Source organism: Parasteatoda tepidariorum, chromosome 9 (genome assembly GCF_982258835.1).
Source record: "Parasteatoda tepidariorum strain Cologne lab strain chromosome 9, Ptep-v5.0, whole genome shotgun sequence".
NCBI lineage: Eukaryota > Metazoa > Arthropoda > Arachnida > Araneae > Theridiidae > Parasteatoda > Parasteatoda tepidariorum.
The window spans coordinates 84,426,871-84,440,662 of record NC_141763.1 but is presented as its reverse complement, the minus strand read 5'-3'; the positions used below and the strand labels follow the sequence as shown (position 1 = coordinate 84,440,662).

The window sequence follows — 13,792 nt, the reverse complement described above, 5'->3', positions numbered from 1 at the left end:
CTAAAATTAATACTACTAGACTACACACCAATCTAATATTTAATACTAATTATTCTTTGTACAAAAGAAGTCATTTAACTACTTTTATAGAATAGAAATTATTCTTTTGTTGTGCTACCATCGACTTTTGGCATGTGCTTTTCTATATTTTATTTACTTTCTAAATAAAAGTTGCCTAGCAAAAAAAAAAAGAAAGAAAAAAGAAAAATAATATTATGATTTGTTCAATTATCAACAATATTATGATCAACAATATTATGATATTCTTTTGGTTAAGCAAGTTCAGTTTTAGGGACAGATTTGTTTTTAAGAATGAAATTATTATTAAAACCAAATAGCCATGAGAAATCTTAAAAATAACATCCCATATAATTCATAATTATAATTTCATTTTTGCACGGAACAACATATTTTCGGTGTTATTTTACATAACTGCATGCAATAAAAATGAAAACATGAGATTAAATCAGGGAGAATTTTTTGGTTGCATTCATACAAATAATTGATCTTGCCTATTCAGGCGTGGGTAGCATAAATGTTGCGGCTAGCTTCTAGATGAGTTAGGACATATCATCAGGTTTAAAATTACATAGGAACTCATACTCGACTAGGGGTGTTTCTCTATTATGAACTGTTCAGAAATAGACAAGGAAAACGCTCTTAATGGTGAAGTGACTCATGCGGCGTATGACGACATTTTTGGGTACGGGTTCCGATGCATCATTTATCCTGGCGATGTACCCTAACATCCCTAGAAATTTGTATCAATATTTATGCGACCCCCTGTTACATATAACGTTCTAAAACTTGAGCATTTTGTAAAAAAATAGATTAAAAAATTTCAATTTATTTCTTTATTAAAAAAATGTTTGTAGAGAGAAACTGATTGAATAGTTGAGATCAAAGACACGAAACTAGGATCTGTAAAAAAATCTCAAGCGACAAAAAATATTCCCCAAACTGACCGAATGTTTTACACTCATTTTTTTAGAGAAACACTAAAATTAATACATTGTTAAATTAAACACTAACTAGTTACATTGTTAAATAAGACATCAGAAATAAGAAAACAGGAAAGGAACAGGAAAACATATGATTTGTTTTATATTAATTTGTTCATTCCCTTTATGGATTTGAGGAAGCACTCGTTTTACTTGTTATTAATGTAATAAAATAAAATTATATTAAAATCATCTACACATGAGGAATTCTAGTACACTTCAAAAAAATTCAGAAATTAATTTTGATTCAACAAAAATTTTTCCGAAAGTATTAGCCAAACTTGGGTAACTCGCAGATGCAATCTGAACACGCCTACCTCGACTGAAACGCCCACTTCGATTTAAACCAGGGGTCTGTCCAAACATTTTATGAAAGGTCCTGTTTTCGTAAAATTGCAAATAGGGTCTCGTTATTGCAAAAATTGTTAAAAATCTTTTCAAGAAGGTTTTAAATTGTAAATAGATACAAGATTATGCCCAACAATTGCTGTTACTAAATTAGAGACGCAACATGCAAATATTTTGTATTTAGCCTATACTGCTCAACACAGAATATTCATTTCGGACGAATAATGGATACAAAATCACTCACTTTTTTAATAATTTCAATTGACAGATTTTAAATAATACAATTTAGCAATGTATCACTTTTAATGTGTTACGCATTATAAATTATCTTGTGAAGGGTACGTTTTCGTGAAAAGATATTTTGTGAAGGGTTCGTTAATGGACCCAAATTTCTTCTAAACAGACCCCTGTTGAAACACAACTAGTTCGATGGATGATTGACAGTGAATAGTTGACTTGCTGCAATATTGTCTGACTGCAACATTGTCCTCCTCACGTTGTTGTGACTCAGTCTCGATCACACACAACGGGGGCCTATACATACTCAACTACTTATTGCAACACATTAGCGACCACGCCCACAACCCTGATCCTAATAAAGCTCTCACGACCAACTCTTAAAGTCTGGTGATCTTAATACAGCTCTCCCGACATCTCGCAAAGCAGCAATGAAACAACTAGTGGTATCTATTCATTGAATTTGTTAACTCAATTTTATCTTGAGATACCTTTTGATGGATGGCGATCGATCGACATAAGAAACCTAGCCCCACAAGAGGTTTCCGAGATATTAAGAAACGTATAACCTTTTTCAAACTTTAATTCTGTTATGGAATACAGCAGTTTTAAAATGGAGATCCACGGTTCCCGAGGGAACCGTATAAGGTTTCAAGAGGTTCCAAAAATTAGGCCCTTTTTCATGGCTCTTCCTATCAAGTTTTTTTTCTCTGGTATTTAAGTTTGAAAGAACAACAAGGATGAAAGAACAACAATTCACGTTTTAAACTTCTTGAGGAAAAGAAAAAAAATGAATTTTTTTTCCTGTCATTGGTGTTAGCGATTAGAGAGTCTTTTATCTAATAAATATTAAATCAATATTGTTCCCTTTAAAATAAAAATGCATTTTGCTCCGAAAAAAAACTACTTGAATTCTGTCATGTTTTTGGATTTTGTCAGTAGAAATTCCCTAATTATTGCAACAGAAACTTATAAATTTCTAAAAATTTCTTTTATTATAATTTTGTGTAAATAATTATTAATAATAATATAAATGACTATTAATTGAGAATGCTCAATTTTAGTGAATTAACTGTTTACACAATCAGATTAATAATTTTTTCATAATTTACAAATGGAGAAAAAGTCTTTTACAGTTTAAAAGTGAAGAGAAAAATAAAGTAGAGATTACATTTATAAATTAATCACTAACCGAAGGATGTTGACGTAATGGCATTAAAACCGAAATTTCAAAAGAAAAAAAAATTCAAGTTTTAGTGTACAGTGAGAAGTAAACAAAAAATCTAAAACTAATTTTTGTTTTGTTTCTAATTTAAAACTAACAGATGTCTACGTTCCAGGACTCAATCTTAATGGTTCCAGAGGGTGACCTCAAATATGCCAGCAGACAATATATTTTAAGTTATGAAATCAGACACTAAAGCGTACTTACTCCGAGAAACTTTTTTCCGGCGGATTCGGATTTTTGATCCCCAGTTTACAGGGGTAACCGCAATCCGAGAAATTTTGTCCCAACTGTTTGGCCAGGAAAGCGATGCAATGGATGCAGAACTTTAAAGTGATCTGAAAACTTTTTACACTCAATGTTTTAATGTTGATTTAATTTAGAATTTCTTTGACTCCATACAACTATTGTAAAATATTTACTTTTCACCCAACTTGTAAAATTAAAAAGGTTAGAATTCTTTATAAAATCCCTCAGGTGAAGTAATTGTGTTTTATTTAAATCTTTTTACATTTAAAGTTTTTATCCAACTTTTGTTTTTTATTTACCTATAGTTATTGAAAGTTAAGTTAATATTTTTTGACTCTCATACAAATAAAAATAAATGTCGCCCTGCTTTCCATATTTCAAAAATTATTTCAAAAGAAAAAAAAATAATTTAGCATTAAACACTCAGGAGCAACAATAATAAATGAAACAATCACTATATTTATTTATTAAAAAAAAAACTCTTATGAACTTATAACTCTATTACGAGTTCACCAGTGGAGCAAAAATTTACCGAACTGAAATGGAATTCATTTTTGCTCTGTTATATTAAAGCTAAAATTTTGCTTTATTATTTACTTCATGTGGCAAATGACAATTTATCAAGATTATGTTTAAAACACAGTCGAATTTTCAAAATAGAGTAATGATGCATACAGAACAAATAAAATTAAATATTTCTCTGGAATTAAAAGTTTCATTTGATATGTCTTAATTGATTAAGGTTATTATTAACGATTCTTAACGAATAAAGTGTCGATTATTAAGGGCATAATTGCCTGAATATTGCATACAATTTTGTGTCCATTGGAAAGAATAAAAACAATATTAGTAATCATCCCTCTTTTCTCAAATGGAAATTAAAAATAATCTCAGCTGGAATCACATCAAAAATTTAAAAAGGTTTATGGTGAAATTTATTCACTTGTTCAGACGGCTCTTCTTGAAATTCAATACTGTTGTAGACAGAAAGGCCAGAAATCGGGAAAACTTCGAGTTTAAACTGTGAAAACTGTAAAGTGACAATAATTTATACACTTCGAGGAGTATAGGGCTGCTGAAAGTTACTGCCTGCTGAAAAAGGTTGGAGGGAGGAGGGAACCAAAAAGAAACCCTATGTGCTTTGAAATTAGAATTATGCCACGCTTCCGGTTTATCTCTCAGCAAAGCATGTATGTTAGAGTAGTAAATTTTTTTTTATTTTAACTCCTTTTGTATTATGATATTTTTTATAGTAAAGTTAGAATATATATATATATATATATATATATATATATATATATATATATATATATATATATATATATATATATATTAGGGGTGCACAACCTTTTTGAGTGAATGGCCACTTGCACAGCAGTTTGGCTAACGAAGGGCCGCACATGTATTTAGACATGTTAATGACAAATGTAGTAATGTTTATTTAAACATTAGCGCTCCATTTTTTTATCAATAATCTTAGTAATATCAATAACTTAGTAGTGTTCCATTATTTGAATTCATTCAAAAATAAAAAAAACTTATACTTTTTTTTTTTTTTACAAAAAAAATCTTGCTATTTTTATCATATGAACTACAGATTTATCAAAATAAATAAACATTGAAGAAAATAAATGTTTTTTTTTTTTTTTTTTTTTTTTATCATATCATGCAATACGAAAATTCATTTTAGAATTAAATTCTAATAAATAAAAAAAAACTGCAATTCCCACAGAATGAAAGTAGGAAAAAGTTTAGTCATAATTAAGTAATATAAATTCTAATTAAATATTTTAATTGAAGAAAATTTATAGGTTTTAAACAAAAGCCTAAAATAAAAACAAAACTGTGATAGATCAAAATAAAATTCCATGCTTATTTTGTAATATACTTTATTATTTTATTAATTATTAGATTTTTTTATATCGTAAACATTTTCCTTTTTTTTAAATCAAAAAAGATCACTTAAGCAACAAAAGATTGAAATCTAAACTACAAACAGTGAGCAGTTTAAAAATTAACGTTTTACGCCATTTTATGAATTTCTCCAGTTGCAATAACATTGCATTTAAATTAGGGAGGGATGTAACAAGTATTTGGCCCTTCTGTGAAAAATTCAGTTCGTTGATTGATCAGTCAAATATTCGGCAGAATATTTTTTAGAAATGTATTTTTTATTTTTGAATTTTTATCGATATTACTTTTTTTTTTTTAAAAAAATTATAATCAGACAAGTCAATTTTGTCATTTTTTCAATACTTTGAGAATTGAGAAGGATTTTTTTCCATTTTTTGCTGTTTTTATTATAACCCAGCATTTTAACAGAGCGTCTCATACTATTAATTTATTATCACTCTTTCCCTGTACTGTAATAAAAATAACCAGTAACATAGAAAAGTGTGATTTTCAGTATTTAAGTTTTGTTTCAGGAACGAAGAAAAATTTGTTTTTTCTGTTTTTCTTTTTTTAGGCATTTTTATTATGACTCAGCATTTGTTTTAAAAATAAAGTTACAAATAAAATTTCTTTTATAGAAATTTTTTTTCTTCCAAAATTATGGCAATGAGAAAAATTTAAATTGAGATTTTCGGCATAAGATTTTCATTAAAAAAATTAAGGACGTTTTTTCTATCTTTTTATTTTCTTTAAATAAAAAAAAATAACTTTTTTAGACGTTTTCATGTAATTTTTAATAGCATTTCTGTTGACTTAATTCTTTTTTCTTGGCATTTTCTGGTAATTGAAAAACTGAGATGTTCAGCTCTAAAAAAATTTTCAAAAATTAAGATAGATTTTTATGTTTTCTTTTTCGCTGTTCGACATTTTCAAAAACGTTCTTTATTGGCCTTATTTTTTAGAGTTAATTTATGAATACGCTTTTCCAGGAAATATTATTCTGAGCATTGAAATTTTAGTTTCAGTGTTGCTATGCTGCTAAAAGATTTTGCTATTTGGCCCCAAGTGTACAGCGTTCAGTCGATTTTTCCCCCTTTTTTTTGCCGAATATTTGGTTTTTGATCAAATCACAATTCATTACCATCATACCATCATCATATTACCACAAATCATATTCGTTGCGGAAATAGAAACGAAGGAAAAATAATTAGGATTTACGATAAAACTGTACCGAAATACCGTATCAAAAAGTGATTATTTAATTGCGCGATTAACAATCACGTGTCATAATAACATCATAGTTAAATAACGGGATCGTCAAAATCATGTGAAAAAGTATAGAAATAATTGGGGAAAAATCTATTTATGCTGAACTCAGCACGAATAAAGCGTGTCAAATGCATGATTTAAAATTTGCATGTCGTAATAGAATTATTGGAATTTTTTATAATACGTGGGAACGCATAGCAATAACTGCCGAAAAAAGTTGTTGAAAAAAAAGAAAGAATTGCAAAAAAAAAAAGATAAAAAATCACTTAGATTTAAGATTAAATCGTCACAAATAAAGTGCACAAAAAGTGATTATTTAAATTTGCGATCTGAAACTCGCGTCGTTATAAAAATTCGGAATTTTCAAAGTCACGTAGAAAAGCGGAAATAACAGTTTAAAAAAAATCATTTATATTTACGATAAAATCGGCTTAAAGAAAGCGCGTTAAACGTACATTTACTAAAGAATCTGTTAAAATTGATTGTGTCAAAACGTGATGACTTAAAAGTGCGATTAAAAATTGCCATTTTTTAAATTTTTTTTAATTGTGTTTAGAAGCTCTCGCGGGCCGCACTTCAGTAGTCGAAGGGCCGCATTTGGCCCGCAGGCCGCAGGTTGTGCACCCCTAATATATATATATATATATATATATATATATATATATATAAGGGGTCTGTTTAGAAGAAATTAGGGTCCGTTAACGGACTTATCACAAAATATCTTTTCATAAAAACGGACCCTTCACAAATTTGTTTATCTTCATTGTTGTTTTGTTAATCGAATAAATCTTTCCCAGGAACGGGGGGGGGGAAGACAAATACAAACGAACTAAGTTTTGCCTTCGACAGAAGCTTCTTCCTTTATTTGTCCGAAATGAATATTCTGCGTTCAGCAATATAGGCTAAATACCAAATATTTGTATCTCAAATTTAGTAGCAGCAATTGCTGTTTATTTTTTAAAACTTAATTTTTCTAATTATAATTTTACAGTGTTCAGCATAATCTTGTATGTCTTTACAATTTAAAAACTCCTTGACAAAGTTTTTTTTGCAATAACGGACCCTATTTGCACTAATTCACAAAAGCGGAGCCTGGTTGAAAGAATGTCACTTAACGTTTATTTTATATTCACAAATTACGAGAAATTTTTTCACAATTTTACAAAAACGGACCTTTCACAAAATGTCTGGACAGCAGGCTTCGTGATTTTTTTGATTTTTTTAAAAAAAATCAAAAGAATCAGATTTTTTTTATTTAAATCGGATTTTTTTGATTTAAATCGGATTTTTTTGATTTAAATCGGATTTTTTTTAATTCAAATCAGATTTTTTTGATTTTTATTCAAATACACTGTAAGAACTTTAATTTATGATTAAAAAAATTATAAATGTTGAATCAAATTAACTTAATATTAAAACTATATTGTAACAATATTTTAGAAGCTCTAACTAAAATAAATTTTCATTATAATACATGGCTTTGAATGCATAGTAACCATTTTGAAACAAATGCATGATTAAAGACTAGGGGAGAGGGGGGCACCTTTCAACAGTTTTTGCTTAAGAATTATTTTCGAAGTTTTATTGCTTTCAAAATCTAAGTTCTAATTTTTATTTACTAATTTGATATTTGAGGTAACCTCTCAATTTTTTTCAAAGGTCTAAACCAAAGGCAAAATACCTAATTTTACATATTTAGTGAACCATGTATTTTGTTGAAATCTACCCCTCCTGGGGGGCAGTTTTCAACAGGTGGTGGGGCACATTTCAACAACTGAAGAGAACGTAACAAGATCATACAGTTTGGAAAATTAACTTTACTCATAAAATAATACTAATAATGAATGAACATATTGGATTGATTTAGATTTTTTCTACATTATTTGGTCTTTAATAAAATCAAAGTTTACGGAGAATGTCATGAAAAATACAGCTCGAGCTGTTACGCAGCTTAAACTTGGTTGAGGCAGTTTCATTTTAATGTCATTTCTTTCTATACTACTAATTCTGGAAAATAAAACATTGATTATCATGCTTCCTCGCTCTCCAGAAACTACTTGTCTCACCAGACCAGCTCCTAGATTGGCAACAACATTCGGAGCTGGAACAAGTGTTAAAACTCCAGTTTTATCCAAGTTATATATTTGATCCACTGTAAAATTACCAGAATTAGGAGCTCTCTCATAATTGTTGATAGATTCTTGAACATTTTCTTTATTAAAAGCTATAGCTCTTGCAAAGCTGGTGTTTTCCGGTTTTCTTAAAGTAAGCTGTGGGTGACACTTCATAAAAGCTTTAACCCAGTCAATTCCAGACGTTTTATTTTTGTTCCAGCTACTAGGAATTTTGGAGTTGAAACACTTTGCGTTATCATAGGAAAGTTTTCGAACTTGTCTGTAAGTTAGACTATAATTGAGAATTGAACATGTAATTATGTATTCACAAAGCAGGGTTTCTTGCTGGACATCAAAAACTTGTTGGCTTGTGTATTTAGAACTGTAGCATTTTGTGTTAGTAGTTGTACATTGTTTGGTTTCACCAACCAAACAATTATTTGACTTTCTTTTTTTTAATTTATAAAATAAAGCTGAAAAGTCTATTCCAAATAAGTCTGCTGCTGCTCTTAAACATGCACCATTTCTGACAGCTTCCATTGCTTTTTCAATGTTTTCTTCACTAACTTCTGGTTTAGAGTGCTTTTTTTTTTTTACATGTTCGCAACATTTTGATAAATTGTAAGAAGGTAAAATAACAGAATTGAGAATTTTATTAAATATGTTACACCCTAAACTTTTCAATTTTCTTAAAATTAAATTATTTTCATGCTAAATTAAATTTTCTTGAATATTTTTATAAAATTTTAAAATAATTATTTTATTGATGCTTTCAATGAATTCTTTGTAAATAAATTCTATTTTCAACACATGTTTTTCAAAATATTTAGAATAATGCCTTACAGAAAAAGTTGAGTATTTTAAATATAACAACCGTAATTAATGGGCTTTTTGCAAACTAATGACTTCTGCAAGATTACTTAACAAAAAAATAATAAGCCTGGGACACCTTTTAACACTGTTGAAATGTGCCCCCTAAGCTCTGTTGAAATCTGCCCCTGGTACAGACATTTTGGTTAAAGTATTATCAACCACTTTAGAAAAAGACTTTTTACTAATAAATAATACAGTTGGAAGCAGAATTAAATAAACTAGCAGATGAATAAATATCACTTACTTTATTAAAAGATTACTGGTAGATAAACAGTTTTAAAATCAAAATTGTCTTTTTACTTTTGGAATGTTAAAACATGTTCCACTGAGTAACACAACAGTGGTAAAAAGAAAGTGCTTAAAACTAAACGTCAACAGTTATGCATAGTTAAAGCTTATTGTCTGGCATATTGGCGAATCATTTAAGCAATATTAGAAGGTAGAAATTCTAGTTGTTGAAAGGTGCCCCATGTTGAAATGTACCCCCCTCTCCCCTAGATGAAATAGAGAATTTAAAGAATAAGGGGTCTGTCTAGGTTTTTCTAAGAGTTACCTATTTTGTAAAAATTAAAAATTATATTAAAAAATCAACACAAATATAGTAAAAATATGGATTTATTGTTTCTTACGAGACACAAAAATAAAATTTTAAGAAAAAGTATTTTGTGTGATTATTCTATCATTTTCTCTAAAGTTGAATTTGTAAAGGTACCGTTAAACGGTAGTAAATTTGGCTTGGAGAGACCCCTTTACTTTAACTATTAAAACAAAGTTTCAGTTAGCAAACCATAACTTTAATTTAAAATTGTGATTTCCTTTTTTTTTCCTCTTGATTTTTAAAATGACAAAATAAATGTAGCAGACTGTGTTTATAAATGTAGTCAGTCATCAAATAATAAATAAATATTTAATCTATATATTTTTATATTAAAATATTCAATTTTAATTCTATATCAAAATAGATAAGTTCAGCTAAAAAAAAATTAGAAAATCTATGTACTCATAGGAATTTTTTTTCACAAAATTTCTTTATAGAAAATCAGATAATGTCAAAGATATTGTAAACATATTATGAGAAAAAAATACCAATTAATAACCCTACTGCATCAAATAGACTTTGAAAAGGAAGAATGACACTATATTAGGAAAAAAACATCTGAATTCATCAGCCCTTTTTTTTTTCCTTTTCTGTTTTTGGCCCATTAGGGTAATTTCTTTTTCATATAACCTCAAGCTACAGAAATATACATTTTCCACCAATAAAATATGATGTATATTTTAATTCACGCCTTTTCAATCAAAAGGTAGAATTTTAATTAACATTATTTGTATTATTTTTTGAAAGAAATTCATGTTTATTAATTACTTTCTACAGCTATGCAAGTCTATATTAAAACAACATTAAATGTTTACTTTAATCTGTACTTTCAATCTCAAGAATCAAAAGATTTTTAAAAATGTAATTTCAAATGTGTTGGAATTTAACACACACCAAGAAAGTAATTTCGTTAACTAAAATTAATTAATGCAGCAATTTATTTAAATTAAATTTTAATACTCAGAAAAAAAAAACAATAAAAGTATCAAAAATTTAAAACACTATTTTTTAACTTTTAAAATCAATATATATAGATAAAAAAAATTAGTTGATTTAAATCAATCATTTTTTTAAAAAAATCATTTGATTTAAATCATGATTTAAATCGTGATTTAAATCAACGAACCCTGCTGGACAGACCCCTGTATATATATATATATATATATATATATATATATATATATATATATATATATATATATATATATATATATATATATATATATATATATATGGGGTCTGTCCAGACAAAGGAAAAGGTCTTGTGAAAGGTCCTGTTTCTGTGAAATTGTGAAAAACTACTCATAATTTGAGAATATAAAATAAGCGTCATATTTTTTCAACCAGATAATGCTTTTGTGAATTTGTGGAATTGGGGTCCTGTTATTACAAAAATTGCTAAAAACCTTTTCGCAAAGTTTTTAAATTGTAAATAGATACAAGATTCCGCTCAACAATTGCTGCTACTAAATTAGAGATGCAACATACAAATATTTTGTATTTAGCCTATACTGCTCAACAGTAAATATTCATTTCGGACGAATAATGTAAACAAAATCACTCACATTTTTAATAATTTCAATTGGCATATTTTAAATAACACAACTTAGTTATGTATCACTTTTCATGTGTTACATAACTAAGTTATAAAATTCATGTTATGTATTACATAACTTTGATACATAAATAAGTTAGTTAAATAAATTTAAACCATTCTAAATTTATAATATTTTATTTAAAAAATTGCCGGCAGTTTATTTTTATTCACATAATATTCTATTAATTAATTTTATGAATAAATATAAATTGATAAATTATTTATTTACAAAAGAAAAAAATCATTTAATATCTATAAGAATGTGCACACGATATTTGTAAATATAGAAATATTTTCTCAGAATACTACATTTGGAATTTAAACTTAGGGAAACTTGGAAAACTTAGTTCGTTTCGAACCGTCTTCCCCCCGCATAGGGTATATTCGATTAACAAAGCAATAATGAAGATAAACAAATTTGTGAAGGTTTCGTCTTCTAAACAGACCCCTGTAAAAAAATGCCCCATTTCTAAAAAGATGATTATTACTAATTAAAAACATTTTATTCAATGCAAAGCATTTAAGAATCCATGAAATAATACCAAGCATCTTTAATGATCATTTTCAATCCTTTCGGATTTTATATTTTAATAAATCATACAGTGCACAGAAAATGAGAACACTCTGAATACCTTTTAATCTAATGATAGTTATTTTTTACTAACTGAGACTCAATCACTTACTCAATCACATTTACTCAGACTCAATCACATTTTAAGTGAATTGAAATATTTTTGCACATAATTTTATAATTCGTACAGCAAATGACAATTTCATGCAAGAATAAATTTGTTTATATATATATATCAGGGTTCCCACTCTTCTATCAAAGCAAAAATTAAGCACTTTTAGGGCCTTTTATCAAAAAAATTAAGGACTTTTTTTCTAGAAATTAAGGACCTTAAAAGTGGCATAATGATTATTTATCATCAAATAAAACATCATAGATTAATAATAATAGATTAAAAAAATGGAATAGCTTTTCTTCAACTCAGTCATCCTTTAAAAAATTTAAAAAAAAACTACATAAAGAAATGTTTAATACAAATAATCTGTATTTAATTAAAATTAAATTGCATTCAATCACCTCACGTAAGCTTTTAAGAATATAAAGAAAAAAAGAAAAACTCAGAATGCAGATTAAACATTAAGATTTTCTACTTCACAATTAGAAAAAAAACTGGGTAAACAGATAGAAATATATAAATTAAGATGGTAAATTCATTAAATTAATAAAAATATCATTTTGAGTGCTCTAATACTAAACCAAGACAAAAAGAAACTAACAAATCTAAGCTTATTGAAGTTAAGACAATTATTTTAAACTAAGTAAAACCTAATTATAATAAGCTAAAGATTTATTAAAATCACAAAATTAATATAGAAAATTTAATGATTAAATTCGGAATATATTTAGTACCTAACAATCAGGGAAAAAGAAATAAATAAACTATAAGGAAAACTTATTAATTAAAATTAAGAACTGAGAAATAGAAATGATAGTTAAAATAAGTGCTAACATAAATATTGAAACACAGGACAAGGCAGGAATGCAATGATCAAGTGAAATAAAAATGAAAAAATTCCATATCTAAAAATTGAAATGAAATAATTCATTATGTACAAAATTTATTCTAAATGAAGGGGAAAAAACAACAAAACGTAGTGGAATTAGAAACATCATTTATAAAAATAGATAAAAAAATCTTTATAAAATAGTCTGCTTTTAGTTATAAAAAATTGTATGCTTACACTGATAAGCAATACTGCACCTCTGAGGAATTAGAATTTATTCAATAAAAAAGTATTGTATCTTGTATAGATATTAAAGGAATTAAAATAATAGACGATAAAAAAATTTGCTCGTAATAATTAAAGTATTGTTTGAAATTATAAAACAATAATTAGTCAAATAAATCAAAGCTAATGAAAATTGGATATAAATATGAATTATATATATATATATATATATATTACTATTATTATAAAATAGGGCATAATGAATAGTGATTTGGTCGAATAGTCAAATATCTGGCCAAAAAACGGCCGCCTACCCAGTGATCAAACAACATTTAAAAAAAAAAAAATCCTCAAGAATTATTATTGTTTATGTAAAAATAGGCCTGGGCATTGTAAGAAATTTTATATCGTGATAGATCATCAGTCAGACATCGCGATGTATCGCAATTTAACATGTTTAAAATTTATCAATCAGAAATCTTTAAATGAATCAAAAATAAATCTATAACAACAGAAATGTTAATTTTGAAAAAAAAAATTGCTTCTATAACATCAATAGCATTGCTTAATTTTTTCAATTAAAATAAAGATGGTTTGACTTAAGACTGTCTTAAAGATTGACTTGCCTTAAAGTAAAAACAAACACAA

The 13,792-nt window shown here is 27.2% G+C and overlaps 1 protein-coding gene across 3 annotated transcripts in view; it reads right to left on the bottom strand.

Moving 5' to 3' along the window:
- The window catches only part of LOC107443789 (uncharacterized), a 45,697-nt gene that overhangs the window by 19,376 nt on the left and 12,529 nt on the right, over positions 1 to 13,792 (bottom strand). The window lies entirely within an intron of this gene.